Genomic DNA, 6,299 nt, shown 5'->3' with positions numbered 1-6,299 from the left:
ACATATCTGTATTTCAATTTGTATACTGGTTACTCGTAGAGTAAAAGGGTATACTAGATTCGTCGGAAAGCATGTAACAGGTAGAAGGAATCGTTTCCGACCCCATAAAGTGTATATATTCTTGATCAGGATCACTAGCCGAGTCGATCTAGCCCTGTCCGTCTGACCGTCTGTCCGTATGAACGCTGATCTCGGAAACTATGAAAGCTGCAATACTGGGATTGGGCATGTAGACTCCTGCGCAGCGCAATTTCGTTTCGTCAGTGTGCCACACCCACTCCAACGCCCAATAAACCGCCCAAAACTGTGGCGCTCATAGTTTCTCGCTTTGCTGCTAACATATCCACTTGGTCCCTTTAACGGGTATCTGATAGTCGAGGCACTCGACTATAGCGTTTTCTCTTGTTCTCTATTTTCTCTCTGTATACAATGAAAATTTACGACACTTAACAACAAAGTTTGCTTAATAAAGGTAAAGGTTGGCCACCAAAAGGTGTAAATGGACCACAATTTTTACGCAAATGCATCCCGGAACCATATGGACGCTTATGGTTGCACTGAAATTAAACAAACACACCCATTAACGCATTCAAAATGTCATTATGTCGCACCTCCAACACACAAAAATTCTTATGGTAAACCTGTACTCATAGAGTAAAAGCGCATGTATATTGTATTTGTTAGAAAGTTTGTATCAGGTAGAAGGAAGCGTTTCCAATCCTTTAAGGTATATACAATATTTATCAGGAGCTACTCAGCTAACTAATTTAACTTATTAAGCTATGGTTCGACTTAAACAATTTTTCGCACGCCTATATATTTAACAAAATAAAAATGTGGAATTTTTGTAAACTTTCTTGTAAATTTATGATTTTGGCCCGCAACAGTAAATATTTATTTACCTACACGTAAAACTTCTGCTGTAGCGTGCCGAATACATAAATTTAATATTAATACATAATTAATATTTATTTTATCGAATGTAATATCATTTTTCGTCACAATTGTTGATATCAGAAATTTTTTTTTTTTTTTTATTAGTTCTGAATTTCGGACTTAATTTTATCAAAATCGGACGACTATATAATATAGCAGCCATAGGAACGATCAGAAAATTTGTGGGAAAATAATATGAAACAAATTATAGCTTCGGTGTCTTTTAACATGTTACCTCATACGCTTGGAAATAATATATTTTAATTAGTTCTGAATTCCATAGGAACGATCGGAAAATTGGTGGGAAAATAATTGATGTGAATCAGACGGGGGATCGAGTAGTAAGATAAAAATATTTATATATACTTTATTCAGTAATACCCGCGACACAACCGCTGGTGGCAAAGACTTAGAGAACTACACGATTAGGGATGAGTACATTGAGTGCTTATCTATATATGTATATAAATTTGGAATATTTTAACAATAATATTAAACAAATTATAGCTTCGGTGTTTTTTAACATATAAGCTCATACGCTTGGAAATAAAAATTTTTTATTAGTTCTGAATTTCAAATTCAATTTTATTATTATTGGACGACTGTATCATATAGCTGCTATAGAAACGATCGGAAAATTGGTGGGAAAATAATATTAAACAAATTATAGCTTCGGTGTTTTTTAACATATAACCTCATACGCTTGGAAATAACAATTTTTTATTAGTTCTGAATTTCGAATTTAATTTTATCATAATCGGACGGCTATATCATATAGCTGCCATAGGAGCGATCAGAAAATTGGTGGAAAAATTATAAGAAACAAATTATATCTTCGGTGTTCTTTAACATCTAACCTCATTCGGTTTGAAATAAAAAACCGGACGACTATATCATATAGCTGCCAAAGGAACGCTCGGAAACTTGGTGGGAAAATAATATGAAACAAATTATAGCTTCGGTGTTTTTTAACATATAACCTCATACGCAAGGAAATAACATTTTTTATTAGTTCTGAATTTCGAATTTAATTTTATCATAATCGGACGACTATATCATATAGCTGCCATAGGAACGATCGGCAAATTGGTGGGAAAATAATATGAAACTATTATAGCTTCGTTGTTTTTTAACATATAACCTCATGCTTGGAAATAAAATTTTTTTGTTATTTCTGAATTGTGGAGTTAATTTTATCATAATCGGACGACTATATCATATAGCTGCCATACGATCGGAAAATTTGTGGGAAAATAATATGAAACAAATTATAGTTTCGGTGTCTTATAACATATAACCTCATACGCTTGGAAATAACAATTTTTAATTAGTTCTGAATTTCAAATTTCATTTTATTATTATCGGACGACTATATCATATAGCTGCCATAGGAACGATCGGAAAATTGGTGGAAAAATAATATGAACCAAATATAACTCCTGTGTTTTTTAACATATAACCTCATACACTTGGAAATAACATTTTTTTATTAGTTCAGAATTTTGTATTTAATTTTATCAAAATCGGACGACTATATCATATAGCTGCCATAGGAACAATCGGAAAATTTGTGGGAAAATAATATGAACAAATTATAGCTTCGGTGTTTTTTTAACATATAACTTCTTACGCTTGCATATAACCATTTTTTATTAGTTCTGAATTTCAAATTTAATTTTATTATTATCGGACGACTATATCATATAGCTGCCATAGGAAAGATCGAAAAATTGGTGGAAAAATAATATGAACAAATTGTAGCTTTGGTGTTTTTTAACATATAACCTTATACGCTTGGAAATAACAATTTTTTATTAGTTCTGAATTGAAATTTCATTTTATTATTATCGGACGACTATATCATTTAGCTGCCATAGGAACGATCGGAAAATTGGTGGGAAACAAATAAAAACTTCGGTGTTTTTTAACATATAACCTCATAGGCTTGAAAATAACTTTTTTTTATTACTTCTGAATTCTGAAATTAATTTTATCAAAATCGGACGACTATATCATTTAGCTGCCATAGGAACGATCGGAAAATTGGTCAGAAAATAATATGACACAAATTATAGCTTCGGTGTTTTTTAACATATAACCTCAGTCGGTTGGAAATAACAATTTTTTATTAGTTCTGAATTTTGAATTTAACTTCATCAAAATCGGACGACTATATCATATAGGTGCCATAGGAACGATCGGAAAATTTATGGGAACAAATTATAGCTTCGGTGTTTTTTTACATATAACTTCATACGCTTGGATATAACCATTTTTTATTAGTTCTGAATTTCAAATTTAATTTTATTATTATCGGACGACTATATCATATAGCTGCCATAGGAGCGATCGGAAAATTGGTGGGAAACAAATTAAAGCTTCGGTGTTTTTTTACATATAGCCTCATACACTTGGAAATAACATATTTTCATTAGTTCTGAATTTTGAATTTAATTTTATCAAGATCGGACGACTATATCATATAGCTGCCATAGGAACGATCGGAAAATAGGTGGGAAAATAATATGAAACATATCATAGCTTCGTTGTTTTCTAACATATAACCTCATACACTTGGAAATGACAATTTTTTATAAGTTCTGAATTTCAAATTTCATTTTATTATTATCGGACGACTATATCATATAGCTGCCATAGGAACGATCGGAAAATTGGTGGGAAAATAATATGAAACAAATTATAGCTTCGGTGTTTTTTAACGTATAACCTCAACCTGATACACTACATCATATAGCTGCCATAGGAGCGATCGGAAAATTGGTGGGAAAATAATATGAAACATATTATAGCTTCGTTGTTTTTTAACATATAACCTCATACACTTGGAAATAACAATTTTTATTAGTTCCGAATTTCGAATTTAATTTTATTATTATCGGACGACTATATCATATAGCTGCCGTAGGAACGATCGGAAAATTGGTGGGAAACAAATTAAAGCTTCGGTGTTTTTATACCCGTTACTCGTAGTGTAAAAGGGTATTCTAGATTCGTCGGAAAGTATGTAACAGGCAGAAGGAAGCGTTTCCGACCCCATAAAGTATATATATTCTCGATCAGGATCACTAGCCGAGTCGATCTAGCCATGTCCGTCTGTCTGTCCGGATGAACGCTGAGATCTCGGAAACTATGAGAGCTAGGCTATTGAGATTTGGCGTGCAGATTCCTGAGCTTCTTACGCAGCGCAAGTTTGTTTCAGTAAAGTGCCACGCCCACTCTAACGCCCACAAACCGCCCAAAACGGTGGCTCCTACAGTTTAGATGCTAGATAGAAAATTTTAACTGAAATGTATTGTTCTCATCAATACCTATCGATTGACCCAAAAAAAGTTTGCCACGCTAACTTTAACGCCCACAAATCGCGAAAACCTGTGACGCCCACAATTTTCATGCTAGATAAAAAAATTTAACTGAAATGTATTGGTCTCGTCAATACCTGTAGATTGGTCAAAAAAAAAAATTGCCACGCCCACTCTAACGCCCATAACGCTTAAATCTGTATACCGCCGGTAGGTGGCGCATTTTAATCTCGCTTTGCTACTTGCATATCTCTATTTAGCTGAGTAACCGGTATCTGATAGTCGAGGTACTCGACTATAGCGTTCTTCCTTTTTTAACATATAACCTCATACGCTTGGAAATAACATTTTTTTATTAGTTCTGAATTTCGGACCTAATAGGAACGATCGGAAAATTTGTGGGAAAATAATATGAAACAAATTATAGCTTCGGTGTTTTTTAACATGTAACCTCATACGCTTGGAAATAACATTTTTTAATTAGTTCTGAATGCCATAGGAACGATCGGAAAATAGGTGGGAAAATAATATGAAACATATCATAGCTTCGTTGTTTTCTAACATATAACCTCATACACTTGGAAATGACAATTTTTTATAAGTTCTGAATTTCAAATTTCATTTTATTATTATCGGACGACTATATCATATAGCTGCCATAGGAACGATCGGAAAATTGTTGGGAAAATAATATGAAACAAATTATAGCTTCGGTGTTTTTTAACGTATAACCTCAACCTGATACACTATATCATATAGCTGCCATAGGAGCGATCGGAAAATTGGTGGGAAAATAATATGAAACATATTATAGCTTCGTTGTTTTTTAACATATAACCTCAAACACTTGGAAATAACAATTTTTATTAGTTCTGAATTTCGAATTTAATTTTATTATTATCGGACGACTATATCATATAGCTGCCATAGGAACGATCGGAAAATTGGTGGGAAACAAATTAAAGCTTCGGTGTTTTTATACCCGTTACTCGTAGAGTAAAAGGGTATACTAGATTCGTCGGAAAGTATGTAACAGGCAGAAGGAAGCGTTTCCGACCCCATAAAGTATATATATTCTCGATCAGGATCACTAGCCGAGTCGATCTAGCCATGTCCGTCTGTCTGTCCGGATGAACGCTGAGATCTCGGAAACTATGAGAGCTAGGCTATTGAGATTTGGCGTGCAGATTCCTGAGCTTCTTACGCAGCGCAAGTTTGTTTCAGTAAAGTGCCACGCCCACTCTAACGCCCACAAACCGCCCAAAACGGTGGCTCCTACAGTTTAGATGCTAGATAGAAAAATTTAACTGAAATGTATTGTTCTCATCAATTCCTATCGCTTGACCCAAAAAAAGTTTGCCACGCTAACTTTAACGCCCACAAATCGCGAAAACCTGTGACGCCCACAATTTTCATGCTAGATAAAAAAATTTAACTGAAATGTATTGGTCTCGTCAATACATTTCGATTGGTCCAAAAAAAAAATTGACACGCCCACTCTAACGCCCATAACGCTTAAATCTGTATACCGCCGGTAGGTGGCGCATTTTAATCTCGCTTTGCTACTTGCATATCTCTATTTAGCTGAGTAACCGGTATCTGGTAGTCGAGGTAATCGACTATAGCGTTCTTCCTTTTTTAACATATAACCTCATACGCTTGGAAATAACATTTTTTTATTAGTTCTGAATTTCGGACCTAATAGGAACGATCGGAAAATTTGTGGGAAAATAATATGAAACAAATTATAGCTTCGGTGTTTTTTAACATGTAACCTCATACGCTTGGAAATAACATTTTTTAATTAGTTCTGAATGCCATAGGAACGATCGGAAAATTGGTGGGAAAATAATTGATGTAAATCAGACGAGGGTTCGAATAGTAAGATTATAATATATATATATACTTTATTTAGTAATACTCGCGACACAACCGCTGGTGGAAAAGACTTAGAGAACTACACGATTAGGGATGAGTACATTGAGTTCTTATCTATATATGTATATAAATTTGGAATATTTTAACAATAATATTAAACAAATT

General features: G+C 33.8%; 1 long non-coding RNA gene across 1 annotated transcript in view; it reads left to right on the top strand.

The window, feature by feature from the left end:
• The window catches only part of LOC136117695 (uncharacterized), a 119,007-nt gene that overhangs the window by 5,912 nt on the left and 106,796 nt on the right, over positions 1–6,299 (top strand). The window lies entirely within an intron of this gene.

The sequence above is a fragment of the Drosophila suzukii genome, chromosome 3 (genome assembly GCF_043229965.1).
Source record: "Drosophila suzukii chromosome 3, CBGP_Dsuzu_IsoJpt1.0, whole genome shotgun sequence".
Classification (NCBI taxonomy): domain Eukaryota; kingdom Metazoa; phylum Arthropoda; class Insecta; order Diptera; family Drosophilidae; genus Drosophila; species Drosophila suzukii.
The sequence above is the reverse complement of the archived record's forward strand: the minus strand, read 5'-3'. Positions and strand labels throughout refer to the sequence as shown.